Consider the following 14,179-nt stretch of genomic DNA (forward strand, 5'->3'; position numbering starts at 1 on the left):
CCTCACCTTTCTTCTTCCCATGACCTCCACCAGATTAGCCCCTTCCCATCCTTCCAGGCTCAGTTTATCTGTCCCTGGTTCTCTTGGACAGGATTAGGGTCCCTTCCAAAGGGCCCCCATACTACCCCATTCTGTCCAAGGTAGGAAGCAGCCACCCGACTGGATAATCGGGGTGATTAGATCATCTATCATCTAAACCAGAAGCCTTAAGAAGGAGAGGTAGTACTATTAATAATTACACAAGAACAATGAGCAGAAACCAAAACATGTGCTCAGCCCCACTGATTTTAGAGATGTGAAAATAGGAACATAAAAAAAGGCTACATCTTACAATTAGCGAAATGTGGCATTTAACTTTTCTGATTCTGTTCGGACAAGTGAAAAACATGCCTTACATGGCCTTGGTGAGTATTCTGTTGTTATTGTTTGTTTGTTTGTTTCTTAAGTGATAGAACCCAGAATGGGCCAGAGTTTGGGGAAGCAACCACTTTGGTGCACTGGCTATAGGACTGGAACTTGGTTCAGTGTATCTGGAAGATATTTGACACTGTGCATCAAAGGCCTTAAAATAATTCATAACCTCTGACTCAGCAATTCTATCTCTGAGAATCTGTCCTATGGAAATAATCAAAGTCGTGCAAAAAAATTTGTTCATCGTAACATTAGTAAAAAAAGAGGAAATAATTTAAACAGTCAAACTATAAATAGGTTAAATAAATAATGGTACAGACCTTGTGATAGAATACAAAGAACCACTCAAAAATTATGTTGCAAAAGTAGATTTAATGACATCTTGTTAAGCAGAAAAAGATTCACAAAGTAATTCATACATAATTTATTTTTATGCAAAAAATATTTGTAAAAAGAAACCTATAGATATTTTCTTTATATATCAGAAAAATTCTCTATATATTTCTGGTGATTTGTTTTTTTCTTTATGCTTTTAATATTTTCTAATTGTGAATATAAAAAATTTAAAATTACCCCCCGAAAATAAACCTAATATGTACTTTTATATTAAAAAAAAATTTAAGTGGTGTTTTCGTGTTTTTATATTTCATCTGACTCTCAGAAAAGAGAGGTTTTTTTTTTTTTTTTTACGGTATGCGGGCCTCTCACTGTTGTGGCCTCTCCCGTTGTGGAGCACAGGCTCCGGACGCGCAGGCTCAGCGGCCATGGCTCACGGGCCCAGCCGCTCCACGGCATGTGGGATCTTCCTGGACCAGGGCACGAACCCGTGTCTCCTGCATCGGCAGGCGGACTCCCAACCACTGCGCCACCAGGGAAGCCCCAAGAGAGGTATTTTTGAAACACATTTCCCCCAAGGCTGCGAGCTGGTTTGGGGCAACAAAGTCAAACTGGACAAACATGTTTTCTTTGGGGCATACAAAGAGCCAATTTTGTTTATATTTTGTACTGTTCCTCTAAAGAATTTTATTTAAGAGACAGAATGGATTTTCCTATTTGTCTTTTTTATGGAGCTATACTAAATTGACTTCACAGCCACCTTAATAAATATCTAGAAAACTCATGTGCACCTTCCAGCTGAAAGGCTGAGTCCCCCCAGGCCTTAGGGCCCCAAATTCCCACTGCTCTACAGGATGACATTGCCCCACTACGGTCTTTGACCGTGGTCAAAGAGAGAGTCAAGGAGAGCAGCTTTCCCAGTGCAGGTCCCAGCCCTGGTCTAGGAACTCAGCAACTTCCCACCACAGAAGCAGCTGTAAGCTCATGGGTTCCAGCCTAGGGGTGTGAGAACTTTCTGATCTCTGAGGATCACTCCTTCTCCCCATTACTTTTCCAGACTTTCCAATACCTTTGTAATCAAACTTCTGTATCAAATTCTCTCTTTCTGAAATACCTAGATGGTTTCTATTGTCTGGATTGGGCCATGAGTGATGTACCATAATGGTTCAGATGACCAAAGTCAAGGTTTTTTATATGTTAACATTCTGGTAACTGACACTTCCAACTAACACCCTTCCAAGAAGTTGGAAACCCTAACTGGAGGGTTTGGAAACCCATCTCCCTCATGCTTTGAATGCTCTCTGCCTTTGAGATGGGAGAAATCCTTGCTGTGATAATTGCCAGGCACATAGGAGCCTGCAGGCCTTAAGGGTCTGAGTAGCTGTGTCCAGGCTACAGCCATCCGTAAGAAGGACCTCCTCCTCTTCCTCCCCAAAACCCAGAAAAAGCCTGCACAGAAGAAACACCATTGACATCCAAATGAAATATGCCTGAGGGAGAGCTGGGAGCTGCTACTGGGACTTTTTAATGGGGTGGGGGGAGGGGTGGCATATCCTGGGGGAGGGGGAGAACAAGGGCTTACTGAGAAAATGTGGAAGGTTTGAGCAGTGAGAATGGGAAATGAAGGTATGCCCATGAGGGACACTCTGAAAGCCTAGACTCCTAACAAGGAAAGCTAGCTAAACAAATCCTCTGGGTCTCTATGGCTTGGGGGGCTCAGACCAGAACTCCTCCTGGTTAAAACACCACCGGGGTCACTTTGTATTTAGGATACAGAAAACTAGCAAAGCTGTATTTTAAAGAAGGCAACCACTCCTGCCCCCAACACACACACTCCACTGACTTCTGGTGGACTCTGCCCATTTCTCTAACAGAAGAAACCCCAAAGCTGAAGACACTGGTGGATTCCCTTCATTTTCCCCTCCTGCCCAGAGAGCAGTGTGGGGCTTGCCCAGAACTGTGGAACTGAATGGACGGGCCTGGGATGAGAGTTCTGATCTGATATAAGGGTAACTGAGGGCCAGTCCCAGGTCTTAGTCATTTCTATATCCCAGAAGAACAGCATACAGTCGGCACTCAATAAATATTTATTGAATCAAATTTGCACTGCCCTTCTGTGCATGCCCTCCTCTTTGCATTTTCTCTGCAAATCTACCAACTGGAAAGCACTTTGCAATTATGTTTCTGAGCCAAATACACACCATCATTTCTTTGAGAAACCTTCTGGGACTTGGATTCGTTCTGAGAAATCCCTAGCATTAGGGAGTCCAACCAAAGGGTGTGAGGATAAAGAGAAACAGTGATCAATGTATTTTTGCTGACTGGTGTGTTGCTCGGATGCTAACTAGTACCATGTGAGCAGGTCTCATCTGATGTGTAATGGTAACAAAGTGGCTCACTTCTTGGGTGAGACTCACTTGAAATCTCTTTAGAAGAAAGAAGGTAGGAGATGTGCTTCCCCTTCCAAGAAGTAAATTGGCAGGACTTACTAATTAAAGTCAAAAGCAAATGTCTGAGTCACACTTCCTGGCTTTCTGGCTCCTTCCTTTTGGTCTCCCACTTACTTCTGAACCATGTGCTGCTCTGCTGGAAAACACTGTGGGTAACACCCTTGACACTAATGTAGACACTAATGATTTTAAGTTTCTCCCACCAAATCTGAGGATTTGTCTGTGATACAAATAATATGTGCTTTGGACTGTGAATTTTCCAGTTAAGCTATTTGGAGTTCCACACACTTGTTCTCTCCTTTTTTCTCTAAAGCACAAAGGTTTTCACAAATGCAGAGGTGTGTGTATTGGAGGAGGGGATGAGGTGGGAATTTAATGATAAAATCCTGTGGGGCTAGGAATGTCATTGTCATGTTTCTTGCAAATATATGGAGTGGAAACTTTCAATTCTTGGTTTCACAGCACGCATTTCTAAGGGAACTTCCTTATGGTTTTGTAATTGATTTTCAATTAAGTGAAATAATACTGCACATTGGGCAATCAGAACCATGGGTTCCTTCATTCCCCAGTGCCAACCTGCAGGTCCACTACCCAGAGGCAACCACTTAGTTCAGTTGTTTGTCATGGAACTCACTCTCCTATTTCTAAATAACATGCTTTTGCTGAAATGTCTTGATTTTTCAGTGTTAGAAATGATCTATTGACTTCCTATTAGGTTAAATAAAGATTTAGCACTCTTACAGATCACCACCCTCCCTTTCCATTTTACCCATTCTCCTAATATGCTACTTCCAGAATTAAACTTATAGCCAATGTTTACATTATTACAACCTTGTTCATATTGATCACTGCTGAAGCAGGGAGACACTTTCATCTTTTCATTTCTTGTACAAGTTTTGGTTTTCCTGGAGTTTATCATTGCCTCAGTTTTTTCCATTTGCTTCATTTTCTATGTTTCAATTTCTATTTCTTCCCCGTATCTTCCAATGGATCTGTCAAGTGTCTACAAATAACATTTTCTAAATGAGCAAGCATATCAGATGCTTCATGATTTCCTAAAGACTTCTCTTCCACAGCTCTCTATCCTTCTCCTTTATTCTGGACTGGGTGTGGACTATATCTCACATTTCCCCTCATCCTTCTGGGTTGTTTCTCTGGTTTGATGGATCTAAAGTTTTCCTCTTTTTTCCTTTCGGTTTGCTCTGTTCTTTTGCTTAAGTACATCCTCAGTAGCTTCCCAATATTGCTTGCTTGAGAAGCAAATTTTTTGAGATTGTACTCATCTAAAAATATTTGCTCTCAAATTTGATTAATAGCTTGGAAATATAAATCATTTGATTCAAAATTGTTCTTCCTTATACTTTTAAATGTACTGCTTCCATTATGCTCTTGAGAAATCCAATGCCATTATGTCACCCAATCCTTTGTGTGGGACCTATTTTTTTCCCCTCTCTGGAAGCTTTCAGAATCTTTTAGTTTTTCCCTGATGTGCCTTTACGTAGATCACCCTTCAGTTTCCTGAACTGGATGATTATTATGCTCTCTCAACTTCTGGAAATTTTTCTTGTAATGTTTCTTTAATAATTTCCTTTTTTCTCTTTCATTTCTCTTTCTGGAATGCCACATTGATTGCATAATTTTCTTATCTTCTCTGCCCTATATATTTAACTTTTTGTTCTATTCTCCAGGAGAGTTCTTATACTTTATCTTCTAGTTCTTCTATTTAATTTCTTTTAATTTAGTTACATTTAAAATTTTCAAAGCTGTTTTTATATTCTCTGTTGCTCATTTTCCATAGTATTTTGTTTTTGTTTGTTAGTTTCTGGGGGTGGGGGAGCTGAAATGTTATTTTCTTCTCTCTCTAAGAGGATTAAATTAGTGAGTAGGTATATTCACGTGGTTAGGGGAAGGGTCCAGGTGTCTTTCTCCACTTTGAGCACAGGCAGGGTTTGTGGACTGCTCAGTGTCAGGGGTGGGGGCATTGGTGGCCAGGTTACCTGCGTTCAGGCCTGGCCTTGCCCCCACTGCCAGGATCAGGAGGCTTTTTTTCTTTTTTGAAGCTTTGCAGATTCTCTAGAGAAGAACCTTCCCATCTTCTGCCCGAAGTAGAGGTGCCCAGATACCTACATTTAGGGACATGCTAAGAAAACAACAGAGGGACCCAGTCAGGATGCAGACTTTTATTTAATCTGTCTACTGTGGGTCCCATACCTCTCTGCCCCCTCCACTGTGCCCATGTCCCCTGAATCTGAAATGTATGAAGGGAATCTTCTTCTTTAGAAAAGAAATCTGTCATCTCCTGTGGGTGACAATAGGCGAGACCTATACCACTCCAGATATAGACAGTGCTAGAGCTTTACCCCTGCTTGCCCTCCAAATTCTGCACTTTTGGTGATTTAGGGCACTTCCAGAATTCTGTAGGGTGGGCTGTCTCATTCCTTCTCAGCACTTGGGCTGTGACCACCTCCATGTGCAAAGGTAGAGACCATGCCTCCAAATGCTGTCTGCTTCCAAAGATTTTTAGAAATCTTTTGTCTATGTCTTTTTGCTTCTTTTTCTCTCTGTCTGAAATGAATCTAATTTTATTCCCTTGCTGTCATTTTAGGGGAGTTCCAGGAGGGAGCAAGCATAAAGACTTCTCTAAAATATTTGCAAATCATGTATCTGATAAGGGTCTAACCTCTTACAACTCAACAATAAAATGACAAACAATCCAGTTTAAAAATGGGCAAAGGATTGAATAGACATTTCTCCAAAGAAGGTATACAAGTGGCCAATCAGCACAAGAGAAGATGCTTAACATCATTAGTCATTAGGGAAATGCAAATCAAAACCTAAATGAAATACCACTTCACACCCACTAGGATGGAGATATATATATAAAATATCAAGTGTTGGTGAGGATATGAAGGATTTGGAACCCTCCGATGTTGCTGGTGCTAGTGGTAATGTACAATGGGGCAGCATTTTCCCCCAACAAAAAAAAGAGAATCTAGGCTCTGACTATTCATCATTCATTCGCCCAATCATCCTTTCACTTTCCAAAGGGTATTAACTGAGCACCTACTGTTTGCCACACACTGTGTTTTAGATATGGCTGGGATTTAGTTGGGAGCAAAAACAGAACCATTCCCTGTGCTCATGCAGTTTTCAGTCAAGAAGGGGAGATACATACTAATCAAATAGGTACACAAATACCGAATTACAGGCATACCTTGTCTTATTGCACTTCACTTTGTTGCACTGCGCAGACATTGTGATTTTTACAAATTGAAGTTTTGTAGCAACGCTGCATCAAGCAAGTCTATTCAGCACCACCTTTCCAATAGCATTTGCTCACTTTGTGTCCTCAGGGCAGATTTTGATAATTCTCGAAATATTTCATACTTTTCCTTTATTTTTTATTGGTTATGGTGATCTGTGATCAGTGATCTTTGACGTTAGTATTGTAATTGTCTTGGGGTGCCACAAACTGCACCCATGTAAGATGGCATACTTAGTTGATAAATGTTGTATGTATTCTGATTGCTCCACTAACTGGCCATTCCCCAATCTCTCTCCCTCTCCTTGGGTCTCCCTATTCCCTGAGATACAACAATATTGAAATTAGGCCAATTAGTAACCAACATTGGCCTCTGAGTGTTCAAGTGAAAGGTCTTTCACTTTAAATCAAAAGCTAGAAATAATTAAGCTTAGTGAGGAAGCCACGTCGAACACCAAGATAGGCTGAAAGCTAGATTTCTTGTGTCAAACAGTTGCCAAGCTGTGGATACAAAGGAAAAATTCTTGAAGGAAATTAAAGTGCTACTCCACTGCACATACGAATGATAAGAAAGCAAAACAGCCTTATTGCTGATGTGGAGAAAGTTGTAGTTGTATGGATAGAAGATCAAACCGGCCATAACATCCTCTTAAGCCAAAGCCTAATCCAGAGCTAGGCCCGAACTCTCTTCAGTTCTATGAAGTCTGAGAGAGATGAGGAAGCTGCAGAAGAAAAGTTTGAAGATAGCTGAGGTTGGTTCACGAGGTTTAAGGAAAGAAGCTGTGTCCATAACATAAAAGTGCAAGATGAAGCAGCAAGTGCTGATGTGGAAGATTTGTCAGCAAGTTATCCAGAAGATCTAGCTAAGTTAATTCATGAAGGTGGCTACACTAAACCACATATTTTCAATGCAAACGAAACAGCCTTCTATTGGAAGAAGATGTCGTCTAGAATTTTCATAGGCAAAGAGAAGAAATCAATGCCTGGCTTCAAAGGACAGGCTGACTCTCCTGTTAGGGCCTAAATCAACTGGTGACTTTAGGTTAAAGCCAGTGCTCATTTACTATAATGACAATCTTAGGGCCCTTAAGGATTATGCTAAGTATACTCTTCCTGTGCTCTATAAATGGAACAGTAAAGCTTGGATGAGACCACACCTGTTGATAAAATGGTTTACTGAATATTTTAAGCCCACTGTTGAGAACTACTGCTCAGAAGAAAAGATTTCTTTCAAAATATTACTGCTCATTGACAATACACCTGTCACCCATGAGCTCTGGCGGAGATGTACAACCAGATTAATGTTGTTTTAGTGCCTGCCAACACAACATCCATTCTGCAGCCCATGGATCAAGGAGGCATTTCGACTTTAAAGGCCTATTATTTAAGAAATACATTTCATAAGGTTTGGGCTTCCGTGGTGGTGCAGTGGTTAAGAATCCGCCTGCCAAGGCAGGGGACGTGGGTTCAAGCCCTGGTCCAGGAAGATCCCACATGCCACAGAGCAACTAAGCCCGTGTGCCACAACTGCTGAGCCTGTGCTCTAGAGCCTGCGAGCCACAACTATTGAGCCCGTGTGCCACAACTACTGAAGCCCGTGTGCCTAGAGCCCATGCTCCACAACAAGAGAAGCCACTGCAAGGAGAAGCCTGTGCACTGCAACGAAGAGTAGCCCCCACTCGCCACAACTAGAGAAAGCCCACGTGCAGCAATGAAGACCCAACACAGCCAAAAATAAATAAATAAATAAATAAATTTATTTATTTTTTTAAAAAAAGAAATACATTTCACAAGGCTTTAGCTGCCATAGATACTGATTCCTCTGATGGATCTGGGCAAAGTCAATTGAAAAACCACTGGAAAGTATTCACCATTGTAGATGCCGTTAAGAACATTTTGTGATTCATGGGAAGAGCTCAAAATATCAACATGAACAGGAATTTGGAAGAAGTTGGCTTCAACTCTCATGGATGACTTTGAGAGGTTCAAGACTTCAGTGGGGAAAGTAACTGCAGATGTGGTGGAAATAGCAAGAGAACTAGAACTAGAAGTGGAGCCTGAAGAGGTGACTGAATTGCTGCATCTCATGATAAAACTTGAATGAATGAGGAGTTACTGCTTATGGATGAGCAAAGAAATGGTTTCTTGAGATGGAAACTACGTCCAGGAAAGATGCTGTGAATATTGTCGAAATGACAACAAAGGATTTCAAATACTACATACACTTTGTTGATAAAGCAGTTGCAGGATTTGAGAGGATTGACTCCAGTTTTTTTTTTTTTTTTTTTTTTTTTTTTTTTGCGGTATGTGGGCCTCTCACTGTTGTGGTCTCTCCCGTTGCGGAGCACAGGCTCCGGACACGCAGGCTCAACGGCCATGGCTCATGGGCCAAGCCGCTCTGCTAGATGTGGGATCTTCCCAGACCGGGGCACGAACCCGTGTCCCCTGCATCGGCAGGCGGACTCTCAACCACTGCGCCACCAGGGAAGCCCTGACTCCAGTTTTAAAAGAAGTTCTACTATGGGTAAAAACAGCATTGCATGCCCCCCCCAAAAAAAAATCATTTGTGAAAGGAAGAGTCAATCAATGCAGCAAAGTTCATTGCCTTATTTTAAGAATTGTCCACAGCCACCTGGTCCTTCAGCAACCACCATCCTGATCAGTCAGCACCCATCAACATCAAGGTGAAACCCTCCACCAGCAAAAAGATTACGAGACACTGAAGGCTCAGATGATGGGCAGCCTTTATTAGAATAAAGTATTTTTAAAATTAAGGTATGTACCTTGTTTTCATAGACATAATGATGCTGTGCGCTTAGTAGACTACAGTATTGTGCAAACGTAACTTTTACATGCACTGGGGAACCACAAAATTTGTGTGACTCGCTTTATTGCAACCTTCAGTGTATTGCAGTGGTCTGGAACCAAATCTGCAGTATCTCCGAGGTCTGCCTGTGTAACTGTGATACATGCAGCAAAGAAAAACTCTGTGTTTCTATGGGAGAATGTAACAGGAGCGCCTGCCTGAGCTTTGTGGGGACTGGAAGGCTTCCCTGGGAAAATAACTTTGAAGTGAGATGAGATGTTTGAGTAGGAACTCATGGAGGTGATGAGGGAGGAGGAGGTGGAGAAGAGCGTCCTAGGCAGGAGCAAAGACCCAAGGAGAGCGTGCATAGGGGGTGTTTGAGAAACTCACAGCCAACATGGTGGCTGATCCTTCAAAAGCACGGATCATTTAGGAACAAGTTGAGGCAAAAGTGATGATCCCGGGCCAGAAAGCTCCTTGAGGCCACAATGGCGATTTTGTTTTTGTTTATTTATTTTTGGTTGCGTTGGGTCTTCTTTGCTGCGTGCAGGCTTCCTCTAGTTGCAGCGAGCAGGGGCTACTCTTCGTTGCAGTGTGCGGGCTTCTCGTTGCGGTGGCTTCTTTTGTTGTGGAGCATGGGCTCTAGGCGCGTGAGCTTCAGTAGGTGTGGCTCACAGGCTCAGTAGTTGTGGCTCACAGGCTGTAGAGTGCAGGCTCAGTAGTCGTGGTGCACGGGCTTAGCTGCTCCACGGCATGTGGGATCTTCCCAGACCAGGGCTCGAACCCGTGTCCCCTGCATTGGCAGACGGACTCTTAACTACTGCGCCACCAGGGAAGTCCCCACAATTGCCATTTTGACCTTTATTTGGAAGGTGATAGCAGGTCATGGAATGGTTCTTAGCAATGGAGAAATATGATCCCATTTTTGTTTGTTTGTGAAAATACCTTGGGCTTCTGTATGCAGGAAAGATTGGCAGCAAGCAAGCACCAATGAGAGTAACTGTTGAGTGGTACAAGTGAGAAAGCCAGTGGGTGGGCAAAGCTTGCAATGGAGATGGAGGGGAGTGATATTTAGGGGGTAAGTATTAATGGGCTTTAGGAACGGGTGTGTTATGAAGGGTGAGGGTGAGGGAAATGTCCAGAGTAAGTGTTGGTGCCATTTGGGGAAATTGGTGGAAGGTTCGTGGTGGAGGGTAGGGAGAGCATGAGTTTGGTCCTTGACGTGTTGTGTGTGAGATGCTTTGAGCCATAGGAGTGGAGGTGCTGAGGGCAGAGGCGCAGCTGGATTTAGGGGCCAGAGGTAGAGGCACAGTGGGCTGGAGGTGTATATTTGGATGTCATGGTCACGCTGACTGTTGACACTTGCTTCCTGTGCAGCTGTCACATGCCTTAACAAGGGCAAAGTGTCAACGATGTAAACAATAGGCAGAGACCTCAACCAAAATCTACTTCCCTCAAATGCAATCAGTAAATAGGCTGACAGCTCATGGCGTGCCTGGCTCCATCCTAGAGGCTGAGCGGGAGTTAAGGAGCACAGGATTGACACTCTAGCTGGAAAAACAAGTAAGAGGAAACCCAAATAAGAATACAGAAGCCCAAACACAGAGCACCATGTGATGCCCTAAATCAGCAGGTGGAGACCGCTGAGGAAGAAGCAGAAACATGAGCCTCCTGGTTTTTCTGATGGGCTGGAAATAATAACACCCCGGTATCCAGCCTCCTGCCTCTTCGGGAGCTCTGCTGTCACATTTCCATCACCCACCTCTTGCTACACAAAACAGCAAATGCCGGAGTCTTTCTTCTGTCCTGATACCCCCAGAAACAGCCACCCCCTCCCTCCTGCATGCCTCTCCCTTCCTCCCTTTCACTCTCATTCCTGCTCTTCCCCATCACCAGGCATCTGTAAGGAGGAGCACAGACTCATAGAATGTGAAAATCAAACCATGTCTGAAGAGCATTGAATCGAGCTTTTTGTTAAGGTGGGGAAGAGGGGAGCCCCAGGATGAGTAATCGAAGCCCTCACGCAGCACACATGCCCAGACCCCCCAATTCAGGGCATCTGGATACTCCCTGGGGGCTTCTGCAACTTCTCTCTGGGGTCACCCACCTCCTGGGGTCATCTCAAGTTCCTGGGGTGGGCTCCATGACGATGGATTTTCCTGCCTATCCTCTGACCTCCCAACCTCTGCTACATTTAAGACAAACCTCTGGGTAATGTCCAAATATTGCTGGCCTTGCTTCTCCGCTCCCACGTGAGCCTTCCTGGGTGAAGCGCTAGAGTGTGTACAGCACGACTGCCTGGTCCAATGACCCTCTCCTCAAGCAAAGTCAGGACAAGGGGGGATGCTGTGAAATCAGGACGCACATTGGTGCCATGCAAATTGTGGGGCCACTTAGTGGGGACCCAGAGCAAGAATATTCCTTCCCGGTGTTTCTTTCTTTTGTTTTTTTTTTTAAAGGCACAAATAGCATATGAACTACGTAGTTTATTTTCATGCAGTTTTCACATTAACAGTTCATCCAGATTTCCTCACTAGGAAATAATAGTGTGTCTATGAAAGAGGTGGCATACAGATAAATCCAAAGTAGAGGTGAGCTATACTAAGTCATTAGTGACTTTTGTTTTTAATTTTTATTTATTTTATTTATTTATGTTTGGCTGCGTTGGGTCTTCGTTGCTGTGCGTGGGCTTTCTCTAGTTGTGGCGAGCGGGGGCTACTCTTCGTTGCGGTGCGCAGGCTTCTCATTGCGGTGGCTTCTCTTGTTGAGGAGCACGGGCTCTAGGCACGTGGGCTTCAGTAGTTGTGGCTCGCAGGCTCTAGAGCGCAGGCTCAGTAGTTGTGGTGCACGGGCTTAGTTGCACTGCTGCATGTGGGATCTTCCCGGACCAGGGCTCGAACCCATGTCCCCTGCATTGGCAGGTGGATTCTTAACCACTGCGCCACCAGGGAAGGCCTTTTCCCGGTGTTTCTGTGTTGGCCTCTCTGGAGAGTCATCCAAGGCCCTTGGATTTCTCTGAGTCCTGGAGTTTAGGGTGTGTCTCATCTCAGGTAGGTTGAAAGCTTCTTCCTCTAGAGGGAAATAACTGCTTCCCTGCCATCCAGAACCAACAAGCCAAGACCTGAAACTATGCTAAATCCCACATAACTCAAGCACTGAACAAAAGGCTCTAAACTTGTTGTCTACGTGCCAGGCGTGATGCTGGCTTGCATCCTGGACTGCGGGGGAGTAAACATTGCTATAAAACGGTATTGGAGCAATTAGCAATTAGAGTAACGTTAATTCCGCAAATTTTTATTTTTGACCTGTGGTTATGTAAGGGAATGTCCTTTTTCTTAGGAGGTACATGTAAAGTAATAAGGGGTTTAGGATTTTGGTCTCTGTGATTTACTCTCAAATGTTTAGCAAAAGAATAAAAAGGAATAAATAGTGTATATATTTCATATCGCTCAACCTTATAAATTGAAAGAGAGAAAAAAAGAGTTAAAGCAAAAATGGCAAAATGTGAACAATAGGTGACTCTATGCAAAAAATATGTTAGAGTCCAGTGTGATATTCTTGCAGTTTCTCAGCAGGTCTGATATTATTTTTTTTTCCTAAATAAAAGCGTTATTTTTTTTAAAGGCTCTACATTGGATAAATGTGCTGTTTTCATGCAGTAGGCCTACTGGGATACTCAGTAGGAAGAGGATGAAGTGGTAGCCATACTTTTCAAGCTCTGCATAGGTTTTCCCTCTGCTTCTCCACAAAGCATATCTCCATGCAGATCCTTGGATTCTGCCCAGATCATTTCAAAATCATGCAAAGGTTCTGAAAACATGCATGTCTCAGAAGTATTGCTAATGGGTTCATCTACTAGAAGTTACCTTGACATTTGACTTATGACTGTCCCTCCTTGTCAGTTTACTTTGAAAGACTAAGTGGTTTTCCAAACTTGGCAGAGTCCAATTAGCCTTTGAAGGCAAAGTCTTTAGCAACAAGCTCATGGTCTTGCACTTTGCATCTGAATGTTCCATTATGTTTTCCCAAACTTCATCCCTGGGAGTTGCTACACCTACTACTATCTTTAATATTACATGTGTTGGCAAAGGACCTCGGAGTAAGTGCTTGTAGTAATTGGCATATCGGGTGGGTCTTCCCTTAGGCCTTCCTCAAGAGTGCACCTTCCTGACCCTGTTGAACCGACAACACTCAGAATGCGTTCACTCAGCAAGAGCTCTAAGACCCATCAGCCCACCTGGGGAGAAGCTGCAATTCCCAGAAGGTGTTGCCACTCCTATGCATGCACACTCCTTGGGGAGGGTGAGGTCTCCAGAACCCAGAAGGAGAAAGTCATGTAGAGCAAGCTGCTTTGAGAGGAGCTGTGACCTTCAGGAAGGGTCAAGGTCAGCCAGAAGCACCCTCATGGAGAGGGAGCCAGGGAATAAAAGCCCTGGTCTCAGGCACCCCACCCTCTGACCTCCTGGAGGGGCTCCCCTGCCAAACCCAATCAGAAGCCAGAGGGGGAGGAGCCCACAGAGCAAGGACACAAAGGCCGTTCTCCAGAGCACAGAATGTGGGTCTGGAGGGCTGATGGGAACATATCTGGCATATCCCACTTCCTCATCTGTAAAGTGGGCTGTTGTCAGGGTTAAATGAGACAGTGTAACTGGATGGCCTGACTCAGTGCCTGTTTGCTTTTGTTATATTCAAGGAAGGAAGCCTTTGGGGAGGAGCCTCCTCCAGGAAGGAGCTCTGTGCTTTTGCTTTGCTTCACCAGGAAGGAGAGGGGTCAAGGGTGTTGCTGATGTTGCTAGTTGAAGTATTTTCTGATTTCAAAACTTACTGCAAAGCTCCAGTAATCAAGACGGTATGGTATCAGCAGAGGGACACACAGCTCAATGGCATAGAGTGAAGAATCCAGAAATAAACCCT

This window comes from Hyperoodon ampullatus, assembly GCF_949752795.1.
Source record: "Hyperoodon ampullatus genome assembly, chromosome: 10".
Taxonomy (NCBI): domain Eukaryota; kingdom Metazoa; phylum Chordata; class Mammalia; order Artiodactyla; family Ziphiidae; genus Hyperoodon; species Hyperoodon ampullatus.